Genomic DNA, 26,194 nt, shown 5'->3' with positions numbered 1-26,194 from the left:
ATATTGTTAATTAAAAAAATTGCGGAACCTATGTCAACAATCAATTCCACAAACAGAATATTTCTATCTATTTCGGTTTTAAAAATACAGATTTCTTTCCATTATTTGTGAAATTGGTGCTTTTCACGTACAATAAATCAAATTTTGGAATATTCGCCATTTGGGCTAGGAGTGAGATATTCACCTCGGATTTGCGTCATTGTGTTTCTTTTGACAAACCCTTCAAAATGAGGGGTCACTCAATAGGGGTTGCTATTTGAAAAAAATAAGTCACCCCCTACCACCTACCCTGTTAGGGGGGTAAAAAAATATTTTTCATGTGAAAAATTGCGGAATCTTTGTTAACTATTATTGCCACAAATAGAATATTTCTATCTATTTCGGTTTTAAAAATACAGATTTGTTTCCATACTTAATTTACACACTGTATATAGCTTACGAATACGGTAACCTTTAGGATTGATTTAATAACCTTCTCAAACAGCTATGAACGCTAGGGAAATTAATTTAAAAAAGATAAATTAATCATAATTTGCTTTGTAATGGCGTTATAAAATATCTTACAGTATTTTATTTATTCAACATTTCAAATTATATACTACATTTCTGTAAATACTCGGTACTGTCCTCAATAACGTACAAAAATAATAGTAAAACTTAATAATAAAATTGTACGAACAACAAAACTTAGTAATTTGAAAAATGTTCCGCAAACCCGGATTTCCGAGAGTTTCCAATGAGCATTAACATTGTTTTACCCCTGCTGCCTTGACATCTCCTTGTTAGTCTCGAGAATTAATATAAATTTTATAATAACGAAATTTCTTTTAAATATACTGTAATGATATTTATCACGAGTACAACCAGTTTGAAGTTTAAAAAAAAAATAAATAATAATTTCACCCCGTCGACTAAAAACCTTAAGCCAGTTAGAACACAGTCTACACTCTTAATTAAGGTAAATTCATTAGTGGCTACAGCTGAGTGTTGTTTTATGACGTCATAACCTTAAATATTTTGACGAAGGATAACAAGCGAGAGCTGTCATGAGGCAGTCAAGTCAAACTTCCTCTCTTCGGCGTAATATGTTGGAATTCCTTCCTATTGTTTCTTTCGAACGAATATTATTTGAACTGGAATGAAGATTATAAACAGGTAACATCAATAAGATCGTGATAGTAGCTTAAGAAAGTACCAAATTAGTGGTTTTTCGTTTTAACATGTTTGTTTTATTTAGTACAGTAACAATATTTAATCAATATTTTTTTTTCTAAAATGTGGTAAAAATAAAAATTTAAAGGTGGCTTCTTAATTTAAAAAAAAAACCTATTTGGAAGGTGAAGGTTTATTTGAAAGCACATGTTGCCAAAACAATCTGCTACTGCCCCACAGTGATGACATTTTGGGATTTGGCTGATGACAAATTACTCGGCTCTTTGTGAAAGAAAAATCATCAAACCTTCTATCGTATGATTGATTGGTAAGTTTATAATCCTTCACAAATAATTATTTTGGTTTATAAATTATAAATTGGTGTCCTATATATGAATACTTACACCTTCATACATGTCCTCATATACATTTTACATATACGTCTTCATATACGTATTAGGATTGTTACATTAAAAGATACGCTACAAGTTATTACACAATACCCATGTTTATAACTTTATATTTCATTTTATTAATATCAGTAAAATATCAAGTACATCACAATAAATTAAATTAGAGTTTCACAACCCCGAAATAAGTGTGCGTATTTCATTTCAAGTAAATGAGATAAATTAGTGTTATGATAGCATTGTTGCTAACTAAATTCAACGAGGATCATTTATTAAAAGCCTAATCGACAGAGAGCTTCGTTAAATTTTAAACCATACAAATGTAAATAATTTCTAAAGGTAAAACCCATTAAATCCAAGCATAAGTTTATACATAAAACCAGTTATTTCATCAATTACAGTTAGGGATATATTGACTGAGTCTTTAGAAACACACTCATTTTAAGGAACTAGCTGTCATAGTTGTATAAGTTGTCTTTAACTATCAAGTCCCAAAAGGACGATTACCATGCTGTGTTAGAACCATCAGCTGCTCTGCCCAGTAGTTAGATATAATACTCTAGGGTATAGACTGTAAAGCGTGTTAGGATTTATTCAAAACTGTCTTCTACCTAATGAACTAAAACAAATATTATGGTAAAAAAATATTAGTTTGCACACCTCTTTAATTTATTGATCGTTACTAAATAGGTATAATAGATCTACGAAATTGGAGTTTCATTTACAGCAGACATAAACTTAGGTCGGTGTTAATTTATTTTGATACAAATATGGTAAACCAAACATAGAGTAATGTAGGCTAATTTGGACATGAAATAAGAACAAAACACGAAATACCTTTAGCTAATTAACATCAGTAAGCAATAGTATTCAACCAGATTTCAGTATCCAATGTGTCCCATATTTGTTGATTGCAGTTTTATTTGTCTTTAGTTACAATACCAGTTTATGATTCTTGTATACCTGCAAAGCCTATTCTGCAGAAGTATGAATACTTGGAAATTGTTAATGCTCACCAGTAATAACATATAATTTAGGCAGTAATATAAGCTGTGTATTTACCACTAATAATTTTACAGTACATATTTTTTGTAACAATAAATCATATTTATACCAATCCTTATTTATATAATCATAGTAAATGAAAAGAGATTTCAATTATCAAATGCTGATCATTAATAGTGTTTCTAAGAATGTCGGTAAACATTTTAAAATTAACAATCTACTGGGCGCTTGTGGCGATGACAGTTCTGGTTGTTCGCAGGACAAATTACTGGCTGCCCATCTGGCCACACTACAGCCATATTTCACCGTCTTCAAATTGCTTTTTTCTGCCTTTTTCAATTCCCACCCCCTCATTGTGGTTAGTTCCAGCAAACATATTGCCAAATAAAATATCGTGTTAGGCCTACGAGACTACAGTGAATACGAGTATTTATATTTACGGACTATTTTGGAATACGAATTTTATAGAAAGGGGGTTAAATAAAGAAAATGTTGTGATAATGGGTCTAATAATGAAAAAATGAAAAAGAAACTGCCCCTAAAGTTCAAACAAATTGCCAAACGACAAACAGTAAAGTTTGCAGCTTACGATAATTTCAATTAAATAAACATCATTAAACAAATAAACATTAAATAACATGTCGTATTAAAAACCACTCAAGAACTTAGTTACTGGTCGAGTTGTGTTTGTGCAGGACTTCTGCTCTGGAGGCGTGAGTTCAAATCTGGATAATCACCAACCTTTTTTTTTTCAACGATACGGAGGTTTTAGGACTACATTAATGAGTTGGCCTATTGCGACATGTAAATTTAAAAAAAATACTAGGCTAGGAAAACTTTCTGTATTAGAGAACTCTTTTTATTAACAACTATAATAATGTAAGCGACCAAACCGATTTTATTAATATCCCTTATTTACACTTACTACCTTATGCCCTCACAGCATTGAAATAAAAAAAATACCAAGTATATGAAGTGAAGAAAATAATTCTATTGCTGCAGCAATAGAATTATTTTCTTCACTTCCAATGCATTTCTCCCTATCACTGCTGATACGGGTTTAATAAGTCTGTGAGTGAGCAAAGTTGTAAGCTGTGAGCACTTGAGTGTCCCACGGGGATTTTAACTTTCAAGAACATTGAAACTGATATGATTAAACTGTTAGGTAAAAATTTGAACGAGAAACTTTATAAAATATTGTTTACCTATACTTGTGGAATGTTAGTAAATAGCAATTTTGATCATGGCATCAACTTAAGTAAATAATTAATTTTGACATTTCTAAATATATTAATTTTTTTTCGTTTATTGAATCTTAAAATAGTGTTTTTAAACTGTAAGTAATACAATAGTCAAGGGTAACACCTTACCACAAAAGATGCAAGGCAATTTGTACTGAAAACGAAGTCTCTTAATTTTTGTTTTTAATTAAAAAAATATTAGCGCTCTAAAGCAAAAGTTTCGTTGCGGATTGGAAAGCGCGGAAACCCCGGATTTCCGTACCGTCGTTAAAAAAGGCCATTAAACGTATTTTCTACGGTTTCTGACACCTTCGTTGTCCAAGATATCAGAGATGAGGAAGTTTATTTATTGTAAGGTAAAACTGTAAAAGAACAACATAAATCAATTATATAAATCAAAAACTAATTTATTCTTTAAATGTTGCAACGCTATAAACATTTTTAACATTAAAGAAATCGATGGCTAATTGATGTGTACGAAATATAAGACTGCTAAATTATTTAAGAGAATAATGTTAAAATATCAACTTTAAATATTTACTTAAAATGTACACAAGAACCTCTTCTTACTTAAAAAGTAGTTTTTTTATGTAATATTCATTATTTTAACAATAAGTGACAATTTCGTCAACAAATTTATACTTTATTTTTGACTGAATGAGTCTAAGAACAACATCTACTCTTTAATCTATGCTATTATCATCTTCCATCAATTTATCATGTTTATGAAGAGTTTATGATGGATGTTTATCTTGTTGACCTACTGAAGACAAATTTAGGCCTAATGCTAGTTATATCCGGCTTATGACAGGGAGTTTTGTTGTCTACTATTTGTTTTATGTTTTATTTACATTTGATAATTTTTCAACTGATTATAATCAAGGGTTTTTAGACTTCCTCGGGAAGAATATCGTTGGATGTTTCGAAAACATAATTTCACACTTTAAGATTAAAGAGATTCAAAAATCTCTTTAGCTTAGAAAATCTTTGAAGTAACTAGAAGTTGTACAGATATTTGTTGACCAGTAAGCAAATGTTTGCATGAATCATAGATACTCTTTAATACTGAAGAATGAAGTTTAAAGATGAAGCCCAGTAAGTTTCATCCTAACATTTCCGAATGCATTACGTCTTGCTATAAACTTACCAACAACGCTAAGTACGGAGTGATTTATAACGTACAGCCGCATGAACTTAAGTTTACAAGAAAGTTTTTAACTGGAGATGTTATTGCAATGTTTTTAACAGTAATCACTAGACAATAAAGTATACGTTTTCTTGGTCTACGTTTACGGTAGGGAGTAGTTAGGTATCGGTTAGCTATTGCAATCTATCCCTGCTTCGTAGCAATAATTTATTATTATGTCTTATGCTAAGCTACTGCATGACACAGCTTCCACACCCTATATTCGTTTATAACAAGAAGCATTACCAATAATACTCTGAAACTACCCAAAGTAAATAAAGCTATTTTTCGTCACTCTTTTCAATATCTAGGTTCGAAATACTATAATTATCTACCACTTCAAATAAAGAATAGTTTAAATTTAAAGCAGCTTAGCAAAGCAACGATAATTTGACTTTCTTCTCAGCAGGACATAAATTATATCAATAATATTCTGATCTAATAACTTTCATTGTTTATTAAAACAGTTCTTGTATTGTCCATCAGATGCACAGTTCAGGCGAAATTCAATGTTTTATAACAGATGCTAGACCATAAATTACAACGTCATGTTAGCCGATAAGTTAGTATAAGCAAACTGGTTACACTACTGGATCAAGTAGCCAGTCATATTTCTCTACATCTGATGTATTGTTACATTGTGGTTTTTTGTGGGAAATAAACTTCATTATTCATTATTCATTATACAATAGCTTTCCGTAATTTGATTTCCTAATTATTTTCCTCATATTTTAAATACTTAAATTTAATAATATCTGGTAGTATACGCAATAAAGTGAATTCTTCAATATATGATCAGGTTACGGTCATTAGAGACTTTACTGATGTTGACCCTTTACTATTGTTGAAATATCAAACACAGAAATAGAAGTATAAATAGATATAATGAAAGCGAACATTGCAAATTATGATTACAATATACGAGTAAAAATCATACTTGTACTTGTAGAATATACAGAGTGGTAAGAAATTAAAATTCACTATGGGTGTATATTTTCAAGTACAGTGAGTAAAGTGATATACATATTTTTTGAACTAGTTCATACCATAATTTGCTAACGAAATGTTTCTACAGAATTATAAATTCACCGGTATATCTAGTTTGGCATAAATAGAGCAGTAAAACTTTTGTTATAAACAACTAGCGCTTGCTGCTTTTATGAGTTATGGAACTAACATACTAGTTACAACAGCCAACTTGTAGGCCCACTGCAGCTGTACTGACCTAAAAACATAATTTATCTTACCAGGCTTACAAATACAAATATTTTACCATAGACTATTTATTTTTAATTATATTATTTTATTAATTCACGGCATATGCATGCTGGGAGTATATCACCATTCTCCCATTTTCTTTTATAGCATCAATTATTCAATTTTCATGACCAAGTTTTTTCACTCCTAGTTATCAAGAAGAGGTACGATTGGAAGTAAATGGGAGTAATAAATTATAAATATATGCACAAGAGGCACTATTTTTCTCCAATATCTATAATAAAGAGTACGTAAATCTTTGCAACACCCACTCAGCCAATTGTATTTTTTATTTTACATTTTACTCTTTATCGCAGATAAATGCAATTTTTCTAAACTGTTGATACTGTCGGAAACGTTTTATAAAATAAGATAGAAGTATTTTATAGAATAATGAACATAACTCGTTACTATTAGGGCAAGATAACTGGTTAAATAGTTGTTGTTGTAAAAAATGTGTACCAGTTGTATTAAAACTCCAACGTTACGCCCATCCTAAACAAACCAATCACACAGTTCTATTTCTAGTCTACTCAAGAGACAGGAATAGTCTGGCTGCCTACATTTGCTTATTCAGCGCCTGTAATAAATTTTTCACCTTCTGTAAATTCTTGATTAACTTGAAGACCCTTAACGTGCTATCTTACATGAATTTGCATCAATTGATTATGTTTACAGTATAGTTATTACGAAAATAATTTTTGAGACATATCAATAAAAAACCACTGTATTTTACCAGACAAATTGTCAAACACACAAAAATTACGTGATATGTGTGTCGTGATATGTTGGTATTGTTTACCATTCAATATATATTCTCTTGGGTTTTTTATTAGTTAAAACAACAACATATCATTATAGTTAGGAAGACTCAATTTGGTTAAAAAGGCGAATCCTAATAAAACATATTTGTGTCATTGGAACAGTAAAACTTTAGTATTTTTTTTAAATAACAGCAATTAAAAATATTGTGTTTCCGCATAAATTGCTTGGTATTTTGATAAATAAAATAATAATACAATATTTATTTACAGAAGTATCTAAAGCACTATTTTCTTAGGTTTTCAAATTACTTGGCCTATGATATTTTTAGTTAATTTTTTAAACTTCATTTGTAAATTAGTTTCAATCCCTAGCTAAAACAAAGTCAAAGAACCAAAAAGAAGTATGAGACTGCACAAAGCAAGACAGGCAGAGAAACTGGTAATTATAAGATCGAACATCGCACTGCGGACTTTGAGAGGTAATGAATGAGCTTGAATGTCATCTTATACCTGTGTGCTACTATTTGAAGCTACCAACAAAGAGGACATTAGCATTTTTAAACTTTAAAACTAATACTTAAGAATTTATTGGTTTTAAATCATACGCTACTGTTATATTCAATTGAGTAAGTTTAACCCTAATCTTTCAACTTTTAAAAAAGGAAGGGAATTCTCAATTGAAGCGTACAATGAGGATATTCTTTAATACATATTTGAGTGCACAAGTCAAGTACTCCCTGTTATTTTTGTAGTATTATTATAATATATTATGAAAGATTTGTCAATAGATTTTCGTATTTTAAACACGATCGCGTCAGCAGAGGTAGTAAAACATTTAGGAACTATTTAACCCACTCATTCTATTAAGAATTCTATTTGAACCAACCATAGCGATATAAAATAGGCCCTATGCTACGAGTTGAAATTAATTTATTTCAGAGACTTAAAAGCAAATGGTATTCAATGAGTTTTGTTGTGATTATGTCAAGTAAATGGTGGTTTAGTATTAAACTTAACAAAGATTCTTCTCAATTTTAATCTCATTTGTAAATTTCCATAACATCAGAGTGTATAGAAACGAACAACAGACATCAGCTGGTAATCATGTGATGCATCTTCCCCGGACAGCTGACTGAACTTTTCACACTGAGCAGGACACTGACAAATGTGACTGTTGAGGGCTGAAACTGTTAGAATACAACTAGAAAGATAAACAATCAGACTAAAGGATTAGTTAGTTTATAAATACAGGGTGTTTTATTTTTTTTACGCAGCCGAAATATTACAAGCAGTGTGAAGCGTTGTTTAGTGACAAAATGAGCTTACATGTTGGTATCCCTGTTTTCTTTACTTCATTGTCGATCAGCTGATATGCATTGTTGCATAGTTGCACAATGTACAGGAGGTTTAGTGTTATTGGGAAATTATTGTAAGTAAGGCTCAACATGTTGTTTTCACTAGCTCAAATTGAGTATTTAATGTGTGTTACCCTATTTATTACTACAGATCCGGTTTCCGTAAACTTGTACACGTGAAAAATATAAAGACATAAATACAATATTATAATGTAATCCAAAAAATCCTGCAGCACGCATCTTGCCCAAACCTATTATAGGGTCAAAGAGATCGTGAAAGGATGAGGGGAGCTTTTCCACTCTAATGAACAGAAAACCAACAACATAAGCAGTTTAGCTTACATAGATACAAACGTAGACACTATTCTTAACTTTCATAGTGGGTGTTTCGTCTACAAAATACTCTAGGAGTGTTATACCTTAATGTTCCCAGGTTTCATTATTGATGTTAACCCCTTATTGAACGTGTTCGTAAAATATTTTCTCGTTTAAAAAACAACAAAATAAAACCAATACACACAAATATTTACTATTTAATTTTTCACCGTATAACTAATTAAAATACTAATAATAAAGTATAAACAGGTTCACTACTAGCCATCACACTCCTTTGTGTGTATAGTTTACTGAAACTGGTATTAAATGTGTTATAAAACGAGTTCAGTCTACTCATCGAGTTAAAAATCTAATTGTAAATCATGAGAGATTTACTTCCACGCCTATTAAAACATTCTCTCTGACAAATCATTCATTTGTGCGTACAATTCTGTGTAAAATGCAGTAAAGGGTTTTATTACGTAATAAATCTTCAAACAATGACGTAAGCTCTTTTTACCATACAAATTGACTCTGTACTATTTCCATGGTTAATTATTTGGTGATTTTTTTCTTTACCACTTAAACTATAAAATCGTACATAAAATGATTTATACTACAGCCTACTAGTACATAGACGTTGTTTAGTATCATTGGTTTAAGGCAATGTGTAGTTTCAAACATACGTTTTCCATCCACATTTATTTTTTCTATAGACCTATGTGGTATCTTTGTCTAAGTTGATGACTATAAAATTACAATTTTTACATCCATCTATTTTAATTTAATAGGTTTTCGAAGTTAATTTTAAAACACGATGGAGATACCAAGATATGTGTACGTTTTCTTATATTTTAGTAGACTTTTAATTTGTACATGACTATTTTATAGCGCTTATGTGCTTTATATTCTATGGTAAGTTCGTCAATAGTCCGCACGTTCAGTTTTATTTTCTTAATTTAAATTATTTTCTAATCAATATTAAAGAAATCTAATTATACAAAAAGTTTCCAAAGTCATGATGATTCATTAGCGTCTGACCACTAAAGATTTCAAATAGAAATAAACCACAGTTACAGTATTAAGGAGATTGCAATAGTAATAACTAAGGCTACATAAATACAAAATAAACATTGACAAATATATATTCTTGTTTTGTTGATTGTTAGGTGATTTCAATTTCCTGGAAGTCTTGTGTTCATAAGTGTGCATATGTTACTATGTATTCGTTAAATTTCTTTTCATTCATCTATTTTTACTAATTATTATCAATTTTCACAGCTGTTTAAGGTCATTTTACTTTTCCCTGTTAGTTTATCAGATAGCTAAAGGTATAACATTCTTTCCCACCCATTGGTTTTAAAAATGATAAAATTGTCAAACGCAAAATTAAGCATATAATAGCATATTATTTTATCGTCTACGTCTTCTTCCTATGGAGTATGAATACATTTTGGCAAAAATCAACCTTTAGAATGTCACTAGACGTGTCATAGTCCATGATACGCGGATAAAGCAGCACTCATTTACTTAATCACTCACTTTTATAACTACTTACTACTTACTACTTATGAACAATTTATGCTTGAAAAAACAATCTGATATTTTTCCAAAAGTGGATAAACATTAAGTGAGATAAAAACGTTTACAGCTGAAGCACGCTTGATTTCACGTTGTCACTTTCAATATAATCGAGAGTAACAAATGCTTTCTGCGAGTTAAACGGATTCTGAGTGGTTCTGAATAACATTTTGTCGAGTCTCAAAAGTTTTTTATCTTGCAACTGGAATATCTATTAGAAATAATTTAACAATTTAGAAAAATGTGAAATTTTTATTGAAAACACATTTTGTAGCAATTTAAATTGGAATCTGATTTTTAACCAATAGTTTATATTGCGTTTACCAAATAGAGTCGTATATTTTATTGAGGTTTAGGGTGATTGATATAAGTGTGCCAGCTGTTTTATTCGAAAACTATAAGAGACATAAAAAAAGTTAAATGTTAAGAGCCTTGGATTTTTATTTTGAAATTGTGGTTAAATCCAAGAAAATAGTTTACTCGCCATTTTTCCAATATAGTCACCAACTTTGATTTTTCTTATGGAACATTCTGTATTTTATGATGTATTCCGGTAGAAAATGTAATTTTAAGACAATTTTACTCTTGTGTTTCTTTCATAAACCTCACCGTTTCAAAGATAATAATGGTTAAAATTTTGAAATTTCGGCATGGCATGAGATTTTGATAAAGGCCTAAGCAAGCATGCCAGCTGTTTTATTCGAAAACTATTCGAGATTTCACAACTTCCAGCTGGCACACTTATATCATAGACTAACCAACACAAGTAGACTTCTCATCCCATTGTAAATTTTGAAGCACGTTTTTCATGTCTAATTCACGTACGTGACACAAAGGCACTAGTGTCGACGAAACTTTGTTTCTATTATTTTAGTGTTAATTTCTTGATTTGTGCTTTACTGTTTGGTTATATAACTAGGGGACAAGTTATTGTTTATGATTAGATCGTATTATTTGGTTAAACGAGATTTTAAATGGCTGTAATAAAGGGAAACAAATTGTAAACAAAACACGACCTCTACATAAACCGTACAGAACTAACAATAAAATTGTCTTCAGCTGTTCCATAAGGATGAGAAATCTACTAAGGGAGTATGTTTTATCTATGCTTATATCAATCACCCTGTACAGTAAATGGAAAATACATTTACTTCTTAGAATCTGTTTAACTGAGTGATTTTCCCATACAGACATTTTTTATTGACAGTAAATTTTGTTTGCATTGGAATCACACAACAAATTATACGATTTTTTCCTTTTATTTTACAGCTCGACAGTAGTATTTTTACCACACCACTCCACATGAGGTTGTACTATTGACTATGTCTACCGAGTATAATATATTGAGTATATATAATCAGTGGTTATACTTATTAAAATGTTAGTTGGAAATCATTTTACGGTTACTTAAGCATTCTTAAGTCAATAATAGCAAATATTTTCTTAAATAATATTTTTGAAATATTTAACTAACGAAAACCACACGTGCGAATACATGTTTCCTTTTTTTAATTCGTTACTAAAATATTCGTTAGAACTGATTTTTTAGTTTGTCGATCACAGGAAAAGATTAAGTTAAATCTTTCTGTTCTTCTTTCGGTGATTTGATTCCTAAAGTGTGTTAGTTTTTTCATTACTATTGTCCACAGAACTTGTCTGTAAAACAAACTGCAACAACAATTTTGTTGAATTGTTCATTCAAGTTGTATAAGCAAACATCTAAGTAAATTTTTTTATTCTGTTTAAGAATTTGGATGTTGTTGAAATGATATGTTTTGTATTTTGTCATCATGAGGAGTGAAAATGTCCCTCACCTGGTTAAGAACTAATAATGGTTTAACAACCTTCAGTCATCCAGTTCAAGTAGATATCTCCGACCTAGGTTTTAGCATATTGTTGTGCTATCATTTGACTCAAGTGCTAATCATTCAGTCCATTGGACTTAGTCTAGTTGAAGCTCACACGACACAGGGATACAAACTAATAAACACCTACCTAATGGTATGTAAAAAACGAATACAAATACTTTCATCAGGCCACGACTATTGACGTTTAAGATTTATTTTCAAATATTTACAAAAAACATAGTTACAAACACCGTGAGAATGAAATGAATTAAAATTAAATTCTAGAATTTATCAAATTAACAGGAATTGAGTTATAGTAATGACATTTAATAAAATCCTTAAGCAAATACACAAGAAATGTACGTGCAGTCTGCACGATTTTATTTAATCGTTTACAAAATCTAATTACAACAGATCCAGTACAGATGTCGTGTTAAAGATATTACAAGTATGAGACATTACAGTAATGTGACTATCTTTGTAATCATGTTTCTCGCCTTCGTATAGCTCAAGGTAGCTTTTACATGATACTTTACCTGCTAAGGTGGCGTGGTGTTTTATGTAAATGAGAGGTTATACAATGTTTATTTTGAACATAACGCGATGGGATGAGTTGCAGGTTGACAGCTTATTTGGTAGCAGAATTGGACGTCATGATTATCAAGGGTTCGTGTTTTAAGTAGAAACAAGACGGTGTAAATTACCTAATGACGAAACCTTGTGAGATTTTTTTTTTAATTTCCCCATAGGGAAGTAGCTATTACCGTAGGTGGCACGGTAAGGCTTAGGCCCGGGACCGATTCACTTTTTCATTTTGATGTCCCCAGAGGCCAAACACACCTTCGTTCAAATATTTTTACACGTCCGTAAACGCGATAACTTGAGTAATTTCTGTCCGATTTTTATGAAATTTGGTTTTAAGGTGTAAGGCGGGATACATTTGAATGAGTTCGCGAACCAGCATAATCGAACCATGGTAACGGGATTTTACCAGGGGTTTTATGGGGTAAAAATGGTTTTTGTAATTTTTGACCCTAATTTTTGTACGGTTATTGGTAACGATGAAAATTTAAAAAAAAAATAAAATTTTAAAATTCCAAGTTGTTTTCATGGTGAAAACTGTAAAATGTTGTAGTTTTTTTATGGATTTTGATCAAACTTGGCAAATTTATTAAAATGAATAGTATTAAGCTATTAATATCTTACTAAAAAACACTCTTTATTTGCCTTGCATCAGCAAACCTAGGTACTCATGTTATTTAACTCATGCAAACCTAATGTTATTTAAATAGATTTAATTGAAAATCAACTCAGACAAATGGAAATTCGATTAGTCAGCAGGTTCGCTGCGGCGGGGATAATTGTAAATAATTTTATTACATAAAAGAAGTAAGTTAAAAATAAAATTGAATATTTTTGAAATGACGCGTTTTATGTATTAACGAACTAAGTGTTAACTGTAATGATTTGTAAGATCAATTTTATCTACCAATGAGTTTATTCACGAGACCAAATTGGCTAGTGGTTTGACCTAAGTACAGATGGGACTCCCAAATGGCGTCGAAGATTTGGACTGCAATCCCAGAAGGCGTTAGTGTACTCAAAATACAATACAATTTGTGTGAAATTTTTTAAATAAATACCCCGCCACAGCAAACCTGCAGACTTAGCGAATTTCCATTTGCCTGATTGGATTTACACTAAAATGTCTCCTTAAAAATATCACATTTATTCCCTATTTGAACATAATTAGTTTAACGAATACTTAGGTTTGCTGCAACAGGGAGGGTAAAAGTTTTTTTTATGTAAAATGTTAAAAGGTACTGTAGTTTAGTAAGAAATTAATGTATTTTCCAAATTTGATCAAAATATGTTCATAAACAAGCAAACTACAACAGTTGACTTATTCTCCATAAGAATAACATGGGAATTTTAAAATTTACAATTTTTTTCTCCGTAATAATTAGGCGCATAGTAACGCTTAAATATACTAAATTATTTGGTTTTTTTAAGCTCTTCAAAATGGTTTAGAAAGAAATTGTGAAATGTTGTGTTTTAAGGGTCAAAAATGGGAAAACCCTATTTTTACCCCATTAACCCCCGTTCCAATAGTACGATCATGCTGGTTCGCGAACTCATTCAAGTTTATCTCGCCTTACACCTTCAAACCAAATTTTATCAAAATCGGACAAAAATTACTCAAGTTATCGTGCGGATGGATATATATATATATATATATATATATTTATTTATTTATATATAGATATATATATACATATATAAAAATTTGAACGATTGGTGTTTTTGGCCTCTGGGGACATCAAAATGAAAAAGTAAATCGGTCCCGGGCCTAGGTCTTACCATGAGACCTACGGTAATAGCTACTTCCCTATAGGGAAATTCGCTAAAACAGATGTTGCTTACTTGCGATTTTTAGAGCACGTTTTATCACGCCGCACTCGGAAAAAAATCCATAATTAAATTTATAACATATGTTTCCATGTTGGATACAAGTAGAAAGTTAAGCTTACAAATGTTCATTCTCTAGTTCATTCGTCCTGAATAATGTCAGTATAACGATAATAATACATTGATATCTGTAGCATTAAAGTGGGTTTGATATTGGAGTTGGAGGAAGATAGTTTTGACAACTCAACCAACCGATGTAATTGACATTCTTATGAAGTTATTCGTATAATAAAGATAACAATTAACAAATAATTTTGTCTTGTTGAACCTACTTTTCACGCCTTTGTGTCTTTGAATTCCATTGCAGCTTAATCAACCAGTATATTTAGGGGATGTTAATAGCTGTTTTGGTAAAAGATCAATAATTGAATTAACTTCATTTTGCGTATGCGGCAATTTAAAACACACGAACCGTTTTCAAACAGTGAGAGACGCAACAATGGAAACATCTGGTAATTAGATGATATATCAGCTGACTGAACTTTGGACACCAGGGAGGACGATGACAAATGTGCAACTGGCTGACAACCAATGTTACTTTGAAATATAAAAAAATCTATGATAATAATATGTATTACTTTTAAAAAGATTATCCTTTTATCAGATTGGTATTAATTTAAAACTTTTACCTACGCCCGTTATTAAAAGTAGCCATTTCAGTTCAGTTCTTAGAATTGAAAAGTTTCACTTAACAGCTGTTTACTTTAATAACAGCATTATTTATTTATTTCTCATAACAAGACCAATGAGGTTCATGCATTGATAGAAAAGAAGTAAAATTGTGATGCTTCGAACCTCAACTAATAAGCTAATCAGCTGATCAGTTGAAAATTATAATTGTTGATCCGACTTGTTCCTGTTGATACTCGCGTATTTTTAACCTAAGTTGGTGGAAGTTAAAGGTATGTACATGAATCCGATTTAAAAATGTCAGTTAGTGAATGTGATGTTGACGAGATGGAAATGAGAACAACAAGTTTTGTTCAATAACTAGGAAGAATATATTTTTTGCAGCGTTACTGGTATTTTAATATAATTATGCATATAATAGATTACAATAAAACCAAATTATTTAAAAATATAAATAATACTCAACCCATCGTATTAATGACCATAAAACAATTATAACAACGTCTACACTCTTAATTAGGCTAAACTCATTAGTGGCTACAGCTGAGTGTTGTTTTATGACGTCATAACCTTAAATATTTTGACGAAGGATAACAAGCGAGAGCTGTCATGAGGCAGTCAAGTCAAACTTCCTCTCTTCGGCGTAATTTGTTAGAATACCTTCCTATTGTTTCTTTCGAACGAATATTACTATGAGTTCAAATTTTTTCCAATGTTATTGTGAACGGTTCTTAAATAATCCTGCAATAATTCCAAAACTAAGAAGGAATTTTGTTTCCCTTTGAAGATAAATTGTAAATCACTTGTTTAAAAGTGCAATTACATTAAATTTCTTACTTTCCACGTGAAATGCTAAGATATCGAAAAACAAATGTTCAATGTTTTACAAATGTTTTACCATTTGTTATATAGATTATAATAAACGACTGTGTAGGTCATAAAATGCAGTTATTTATTTCATTAAACACATTGATAAAATTTATGATATTTCAAAATCGTATGTAAGTTATCGTTAAGGAATACTACTATTTTTAAGCTTTAGGTGAACAAGACTCAACTTTTAAAGTACTTACAGCTTTAATGGGGTTTTGTTAAGTTGCCGATTTCGACAGAAAAATCTTTCTTTAATGGAATTCTACATATTCTTTTTTTCTAGGGAACTAACTACAAAACTAACTTCAACTTTAATAAAATGTCATTAATTTCTACCGATGGAATATTTAGTCTTATCCTGCAAAGCTTGAATACAAATACTTTTGTTTTGGATGGTTGCCTAATCAGAGTAACCTGATTTATTTTATGCTGATAGTATTAAGGTTACTGCAATCAGTGTGGTCCAGGGATAGCGTATACACATGAAAGAGACCTTCTTATGACCTTTGTAAATTCAATAACTTTACTGTAATGGTAACCTTTTTGCTTACGTGTTTGAATCTTCTTACTTCTGCTAAGAAGATTTAGAAACTGTAATACTTTTATCTAACTCATTGGGGGGAATATGGTTTTGGTGGAAAAAAAACTGAAATGTTTAAGAACAATAAAGGATTAAATTATTTTTCTCTTCAGAAATTCCTTTGAACACAAGAATAAATAAACATTGATTATGAGTATAACAAACATAAAGTATCTCTACAGCAAAGTTAACTCAAAAATTCCCTAAGTACAGATAAAATTGCGAAGTAACATTGGGGGACCAGTGGCAGTAGGTGGCTAATGGTATAAACCACATATAATTTTCTTTCTCCTTGTACTGCAACAGTAGCTTGAGCAAAGACCATTTTCAAATGTGAAGGTTTATTTGAGAGCACATGTTGTGCCAAAACAATCTGCTCCTGCCCCACAGTGATGACATTTTTGGATGTGGCTGATGACAAATTACTCGGCTCTTTGTGAATGAAAAATCATCAAACCTTCTGTGGTGTGATTGATTGGTAAGTTTATAACCTTTCACAAATAGCTACTCCAAATTTCTGTTTGCAACTAAATAAGTTCGTTTTTAGATAAAACACTTTTATCTTTATAAACGCATACACATTGTAATGGTACTTCAAAATAAATGCTGCTAGTTTTGGGTTTAGTTTCTGATAATCAAAAAACTACTTCAGATTTTATAGAAAATTGATCAGATCACTTTTGTATGTGAATCTATGAAGCATTGTAAAAGATATTGTATATTAAGCAAAATTTATCAAATTCCAAATTTTTTGCTTGAATTTTCATTGATTTTTTTAAAAACTAAACTGTTTTAAAATATAGGTTTGTGATATATTTTGAGGAAATGATCTTTAAAAGCCATATAAATATTAGCTCTGATATATCTATTGAATATACAATTTCAAAATTATTTTTAAATTATTATCTGCAAGGAATGTAAAATGTAACATAAAATAATGCCAGTAAAAATGTTTGCAATGTTGAAAAACGTTTACAACGGAAAGCTATCGTGGATAACAAGAGTATAGAATCCAATTGTGAATTGATGCACAATGATTGCAGTTCTATTCGGTTACGCTTAAGGATCATCTGTGAAAATAGATTTACTTAACAATATCATTTTATGAATGTAGTAGAGGTTAACCGTAAACGATTTATATTCTTTATTGCAGAGGTATGTAACCTTAAGAACTTTTCATGCTAAAAGAAATTGTTTACATATTAGTGTGGACACAATATTTACTTATGGTTAACATAACGATAAGAAAATGTCACTTAATCAAAGTATATAAGTTATAAATCATTATTGTAATAATAAATACTGATTATGATTATGATTACCTTATGTGTAGTTGAGACTATATGTACACCTAACTTAAATCGTCAAATCATATAGGAACACCTTCTTCGTGATAACTTCTCCGCTAACCAACACAGAAATTATGCGTAATTTAATTGAAACTCTATCTTCTCCCAGTTTTATGTAGAAAAAATAAAATTTCTTTGATATACAGGGTGATTTATATAAGTGTGCCAGCAGTTTTATTCGAAAACAATAAGAGATATAAAAAAAGGTAAACGGTGAATGCCTTGGATTTTTTATTTTAAAAATTGTAGTCAAGTCGAAAAAATTATTTTAGCCTCCATTTTTCCAATATGGTCGCCAACTTTGATTTTTCTTATGGAACACCCTGTACTTTATGATGTATGCCGGTAGAAAATATAATTTTAAGACGATTTTATTCTTGTGTTTTTTTTCATAAACCTAACCATTATTATCTTTGAAACGCTTAGGTTTATGAAAAAATTACAAGAATAAAATCGTCTTAAAATTACGTTTTCTACCGGAATACATACCATAAAATACAGGGTGTTCCATAAGAAAAATCAAAGTTGGCGGCCATATTGGAAAAATGGTGCCTAAAATAATTTTTTCAATTTGACTACAATTTTTAAAATAAAAAATCCAAGGCACTTACCATTTAACTTTTTTTATATCTCTTATAGTTTTCGAATAAAACTGCTGGCACACTTATAGCAATCACCTTGTAAATGAACAAATCTATTAAATAAAGGTCATAAACAGTTTATATTGGGGACGTTTAAGGTTTCCCATTCTTTAATCTAATTTTTCTTCACATAAAGCAGTTATGAACACACTATGTAAGTGAGTGCTGAAATTGGTCTTAACACTGTGCAAACAAGTTAAAGTCCGTGAGTGAGCAAAGTTGTAAGCTACAGCGAACACTTGAGTGTCCCACGGGGATTCTAACTTTCAAGAATATTGAAACTGATAGGATTAAACCTTTAGGTAAAATGTTATACGTGAAATTGTAACAAGATTTACATTTAATCATCTTGTGTTGTTTAATAGTAGTTTTTATTGTGCTAGACATGATTGCTAAGAAATATTTTCCTAAGAAATTCTATCGGTTTTCAAATTAATAACGAAAGATTTTTACAAAACGATAAAAGTATTATCGTTTTGATGTTGCTGAAATGGTATAAGTTTAAATACAAGAGAGCTGCGTTAAGCTGAAAATTTTACTTTTGAAGTAGCAATTGTTATCCGTATAAAATATTTGTGTTGGTTCATAACAAATTTAAGTACCCGTTAACCAAGTAGGTACTAAACCGAAGGACCAAGCATCTTTGTGGCCAATTAAAAAAAGAAAGACCATTTTACACCTTTTCAATTCCAGAATGATCACTAATTCGTTTGTAGATTATCAACTCGTGTGATATCTAATATGAAGTTAGTTATAAACCTAAAGCAATTAAGGGAATTAGTGTAGTATTTTGCTGCATGATATTCTGTTGAATATTCCAAATAATGTGCAAGATACAAAATAATTGAAATCTTTTGAGTGAAAAGTAAAACGTTGATCATGGTTCAGAAACTCGCCTTTTCCGGATTTCAGTGTCGTCCTCAAAGAGGATATTTACTTCATTTTCCAGTTGAACTTCTTCGGCCCAGATACCCCATCCAGATGAGGCTTGTTTAATGGTAAGCAAAATGGCAGAAGAAATAAGGTAGATTTTAAGGACAATACATTTAAGGACTTAGTTACTATATGGTTATTACGTATTTAAGAAACTTATTAATGCCAGAGAAGAGTTCCGCATTAAAATATCATATTTGTGAATGTAGACAAAACTCATATTCATTTAACTAAGATATTCATTTAAAAATTTTCAAACATGTTATTTTTCATTTAGAAACATGTTTCTTGATTGTTACGGATTAAATTTATGGTTCCCCCTGAGCTTTAATATATAATCTAATCTTTAAAATTATCTATTGAAGAATCATGCCCCATTGTGATTTCCAATTTTAGCCTAATTGTGCTTACAGTTTAAGGATAAGTAAAAATAGGTATTAAAATAGCAAGTATGGATACAAAACCACCATGGGTCATTAGACTTTCAATAAGAAATCTTATAACTCAAACAACGATTTACACTTAAATCTTTGTAATTTGAACCATGTACGAGGCATGTTTTTTAAGTAAGTACCGTTTTTAAACTTCTACGTTCCAGCGCTGCGATTAACATTTTGGACATTTGCGCTGTATATGTGCATCTATTGGCAAGCCCTAGCCGGAAATTCGACAAAAATCGGCCGTGTTTACATCAGGTATCGAGCATTCAAAATGGTGCCGCCAATTGAGACTGCCGCCGACTGTGAAGTGCGCGCTGTAATTAGATTTTTAAGTGCTAAAGGTGTGAAAGCCATTGAAATTTATCAACAGATTAGTGAGGTGTATGGCGAGAACATTTATGAGTGATGGAATGGGACACAAGTGGGTAAGGGCATCTAAAGACGGCCCCACCAACGTCTATCATGAGCAACGCACTGGGCAGCGTCACTGTCCCCAGTACCCAGGGCGTTGCTCATCATGAACGTTGGTGGGGCCTTCTTTAGATGCCCTTACCCACTTGTGTCCCATTCCAGCACTCATAAATGTTCTCGCCATACACCTCACTAATCTGTTGATAAATTTCAATGGCTTTTACACCTTTAGCACTTAAAAATCTAATTACAGCGCGCACTTCAAAGTCGGCGGCAGTCTCAATTGGCGGCACCATTTTGAATGCTCGATACCGGATGTAAACACGGCCGATTTTTGTCGAATTTCCGGCTAGGGCTTGCCAATAGATGCACATATACAGCGCAAATGTCCAAAATGTCAATCGCAGCGCTGGAACGTAGAAATTTAAAAACGGTACTTACTTAAAAAACATGCCTCGTATTTACATGATAATTATTTTTACAAATGACACGTACAAAATAGTTTACCAAATTACGTGATAGGTAATATTTAGCGTTGGGAGTGCGAAGCTCAGAAAGTTTCATCGTAAAGTTTCCAGAATGTTGTAAGTCTTGCAATAAACTTTCCAACAACTCTAGGTTTCAAGTGATTTATATACGAGTAGCCGCATGGAATTGAGTTCAACGAACTTGATTTTTTACAGTACATTAGTTTTAACCTTAGATCTAAATATGGAGAGTTTTAATAGTAGTTTAGGGTTAATATAACATTCTTGCAGTCCTTATGTTCAGTTGAAGGATGGGTAATTTCTGTTACGTGTGTCCTTAATCTGTTATTTCACCAAAGAAAACCTGGTTCCCACTTAATAAAGTAAATATTTTCTAGCCTTTCAAATACAAAAAGGTAAATGCCCAGTCACCATCTTTTAGAAATGGCTTGCTTTTAAGAACCCCTGCGGTAGTATGTCAATGAACACAAACATTAAGTGTTTATTTTTTTATTAGTCTAACGCATTTTAATTTTTTTGTGCTACTATGGTTTTGATAACTCCTCTTACTCACTGCGTTTGGAAAAATGCAATTAGCAATGATCAGTTTATATAATATCCTGAGCTACTTTTTTTAATTATCTCATGATTACATTACGGCCATTATTGCAGATACTAATTTTGTTATAACATGATAAAATGAAAGACTAGTTGCAAGTAGCAGAACCACATCTGATTGCATTTTTTTTTTTAGTTTAATGCAGCATAAACATTTTATAATACAACCATAAGTATCAAATATTTTGCAAAGAGACTAAGCGTCATTAGATCCACTAAATCTAAACACAACAGTTAACACAATTCGCAAACGAATCGTTTCCACCGTAAAAATGTCATAGGAAATCTAGTTGGACATAAAATATAGCCATACAATTTATGTAGTAATCAACTTTAAGCTAGTTTTATGACTTTCAGAACAAACATAATAGTTACAATAATAAACCAGCATGCCATAAACTACAGTTTCAGTTCTATAATAACTATTTTTACTTGCCGTTTCTTTGTCTCATTGGATATAAAATAGTTTTCCGTACAAACAAGAGTATTTTACAATCTATAAGATGGGTATAAACGTAATTAAACAATGTTACTCATGATTACATATTAACCAACCCCTCATTATTCAAACGATCACTTTATATTACAATTATTAACTTTCTAGTCATGCTTTGCCTTAGCTAATGAACGCCCGGCAAAACAATTATACTCCTAATCTAAAATACTGTCTATGATAGTTTAAAATTTCCATCTCAAAACAATGGTATTGTGAGAATAAAAATTAGTGTCACCATCAGTTGTTACAATAAATTTTGATTGGATACAAAGTCAAGCTTGATAAAATTCTCTCTCTTTAAATAGTGTATTCTAAGTTTTTAATTTATAATCCATTGAGACGATGAAAAGGAAATTACAATTGATTTAATCGATCACACATGCAACATACATTATTATAATTAAAGACTAAATTCATGAATAAGCCATTATGTGTAAGAATATGTATATAATAACTAAACATAGACCTGTCAAATTAGAATTCAACCATTCACCTATTCAAAACAAACCAATCACACAGTTCTATACAAGTCCACTCAAGAGGGTAGATTGGTCTGGCTGCCCACCATTGCTTGTTATTCAGTTCTAAAATATATTTTCTTCCACCTTCAGGCAATAGTTTGACTGATTAGGAAATTTATTTTTTTTTTATTAAAATACATACAATTGGTTTTACGTTATGCCACGTAGGCCTAAATACAGCATTTTTAAAGTTATCGATTAAAATAATGCCTGATGTATACATAAAAAATATCTCATATTTAGTTATTCTATGTATTCCTTGTCACCCCTTTGTTGTAATTTTAAATTTTTAGATTTGCATTTTATTTTATTTCTTGATTTTCTTTTCAAATATTCTTTTTAATCAATCTTTAAAACAAAATTAAACAAAAAAGAAGGATGAGACTGCACAAAGCAAGGCAGGCAGAGAAACTGGTAATTATAAGATCGAACATCGCACTGCGGACTTTGAGAGGTAATGAATGAGCTTGAATGTCATCTTATACCTGTGCGCTGCTACTTGAAGCTACGTTTTAAGGAGTTAAATAGTTATTCAAAAACTGTTTACGGCAATTTCTGAGAACAATTAATATACCTTTGCATTGATTGGTTAAAAACCCCCAAGACTATTTGTAACTTTTTTATTCTAACTCTAAATTAACTCTTTTTAACCCTTCTGAAACTCTAGGAAATTTATTTTGAATACTATTTTTATTAGCTATTTCTTTAGAAATGAAAATTAATGGTTTGAATGTTTTAACAATAATTGTAAGTCAAATTATTTGCTTAATAAAAGCTTTTTTGTTTGCCAATTAAGGAAACTCTTTGTTATCCATTCGTGATTAAATGGTTATATTAGATAAACAAGTATTTTTAAATATACAAAGAACAGTGTAGTTATTTGTTTAGGAAGAGCTATCATAAAAGAATTAAAGACGTCAATAGGGGGTTTTTACCCTTTTTTGTTGGGTTTTTTACAAGTAATTAAAAGGCAAAATGCAATGGAAATCTGGAAAGCTGTTGTCCTTAGAGGTAGTTTTAATATACAGTATAACTATATAAACTATAACTTAGAAAATTGCACAAAACTATAACTTAGAAAATTGCACTAAAAAAAATATATTTAGTAGCTTGAATTAATCAGATTTTTTGATCTCCTGACATTCGAGCTGAGTTAATAAAAACGAGCAACAGACATCAGCTGGTAATCATGTGATGCATCTTCCCCGGACAGCTGACTGAACTTTTCACACTGAGCAGGACAATGACAAATGTGACTGTTGAGGGCTGAAACTGTTAGAATACACTGAGGAAGATAAACAATTTTGCTATGTTGTTGCTATGAATTAATAAAAAAAGACTAATTATTATTAACAGATCCTACGAACCCTTCATATTTTTACAAGTACGTGTTTTGTAAAGCTCTACATGTTTACAAGTCGGTCACAATTTTTTGAACTCTCCATTTCCTTATTATTTGTTTTAGAAGAATGGTGGGGATTTGTGCAAATTGCACATTCTAATTGAGTTCTAGGAATAACCAAAGCAGAAGGAGGCAAAGCCCTAAAGGACGTCACCTTTTTAGTGACCGTACTGCTAAGTGAAACCTATTTCGTTAACATCGATCGGTTAATAGTACAGGTGGTAAATGGATGAACAAGAGACAATTTTTTTAAATGCAACTGTTAAAAGCAATAATAAAACCATGGTTTTTCTGTGTGTTTTACTATCTTTTTGTGGGAAGTAAATAAAGAAACGACTTATAACACTTAAAACATATATTTACGCTTATATTGTTACTCACAAGACGGTAAATATACAAAAAAAGGTGGTAAGTGGTGATCGATTAGATAGACCCGATAGGCGAATCTATTGCGTATCAATAGATTCGCTGTATCAATAGCGAATATATTTTTGTTAAATTATTCTTACAAATAATATTAACTGATAACTGATAACTAACTGATAAATGTTGGCACATTTCGTATTATTATGTGCTCTAGACAAACGTTTCTAAAAAAATACTTTTGTCGGGGTTCATTATATTTTTATCTCGCTTAGTCTTTTTCGGGCGTAACCTTGTTGAAATATTTAGTTTATATGGTAATTCATTTTTGAAAACTAAGGTTATTTCAGTACTTGATAGCAATGTCGCGGGTTACTAGGCCTACCATTAAAATGTACCAACACCTTCCTTTCATTGTTACGGTGCAACAGCTTAAAACCTCATGCCTTGCTAATAATATCATGAAGCTACTCAGGCCCGCGTGTACGGGCAAAATCAACTTATTGTTAGAGGATTCTGCAAATCTGTTTAAAAACTGCAATTAAAGCTTAAAACTTAACGTAAAAGTAATATCCACGTTCTGGGATAATCTTACGCCATACTTTGCGAGTTTTAGCAAACCTTCACCAAAAAAGTGCGGCCAGCGGAACTTTTCATCAGCTCATCAAGCAACGAGAACTTACTAAGGCTGGACGCACACTGATCCAGCATTTCACCTGAAGCAAAATGTTGCACAACGATTTGCTTTAAGCGTTTTGTTTCTTTGCTTCTCCAGTGTGCGAGAGGTTCAAGCATGATGCAGCATTTGGTTTCAAGCATAAATAAATATTATTTGTACTGGTACTCTACGGTATTGTTTTAACATGTGTGACGAGGAAGTCAACGTAGCTATTGCTGTATGTCAGTTTTTGCAAATGCTAGACTAAGAAAGAAAACATGGGGTTCACTCAAACAATCAGATGATAGACATTAATGCTCTCAGAAATTAAATCAGATCCAGGGAAATTTTACAATTATTATTGTCGAATACTTGCCACACTATTTTATTGGAAGGGTTTTTAATAACGTAAGTGATATCGTTAGAAATTATTATTTGATAATGTCGCGATGGTTATAAATAATGAACTAAATAACATAGGTTGTTTCTTAACTATCTACTACCAGTATTATATGGTTATCAAAGTGGTAGCAAGAAAAAATAAACAACAATGTGGTTAAATGGAAATTCAAAAAATATAATTTTTAAGTTGTAATGAAACTTTAAAATGCATTTTTCAAAGAGTAATAACAAAAGTAGTAAAAAACAAAAGGTCCATTGAATTTCGAAAGCCACTAAGCTTTACTAGCTAGAAGGGATTTGGCGCATGCGCAGAACGTTTTGCTCCTTGAAACATCAAACATCGTGCTGTATGGGATCCATTCGTCGAGCAACTGCTCAAATGTTTCAAGGCGTTGCGAGGCGCCTCGCAACGTTTGCTTGATCAGTGTGCGGCGTCCCATTGAAATACATGGGGTGCTCGTACCCAGCGAAACATTTTGCCTCGCAACACTTGCTTCAGGTGAAATGCTTGATCTGTGTGCGTCCGGCCTTAGGCCACGACAAATAACTCAACCTTGTGACGTCATTATTGCTTAGGTTGAACTCCCTATATGTAAACCTAAAATTAATATCAGACCCGTACTTAACAAATTTACACAATGTTATACTTCATTGTTTTCCTTATTATGGTAGTTGGAAACTAATGTCAGCTAATTGTACTTTGTTTTATTTGTAAACAATTAGATAATAAATTCAGAATTGTTAATGTTTAATTATTTTAAGTTTTTATGAACACTGTTTGGCTAAAACCCCTCGGAGCATTTAGTAAATCTACAACGACTAGTTTTG

The 26,194-nt window shown here is 31.2% G+C and overlaps 1 protein-coding gene across 1 annotated transcript in view; it reads right to left on the bottom strand.

Annotated features, from left to right (window-relative positions):
* Window positions 1–26,194, bottom strand: part of LOC128989477 (uncharacterized) — a 198,734-nt gene that overhangs the window by 130,132 nt on the left and 42,408 nt on the right. The window lies entirely within an intron of this gene.

This window comes from Macrosteles quadrilineatus, unplaced genomic scaffold (genome assembly GCF_028750875.1).
Source record: "Macrosteles quadrilineatus isolate MER2022 unplaced genomic scaffold, UCM_ALF_1.0 Scaffold_3__2_contigs__length_128488019, whole genome shotgun sequence".
Taxonomy (NCBI): Eukaryota; Metazoa; Arthropoda; class Insecta; order Hemiptera; family Cicadellidae; genus Macrosteles; species Macrosteles quadrilineatus.
The sequence above is the reverse complement of the archived record's forward strand: the minus strand, read 5'-3'. Positions and strand labels throughout refer to the sequence as shown.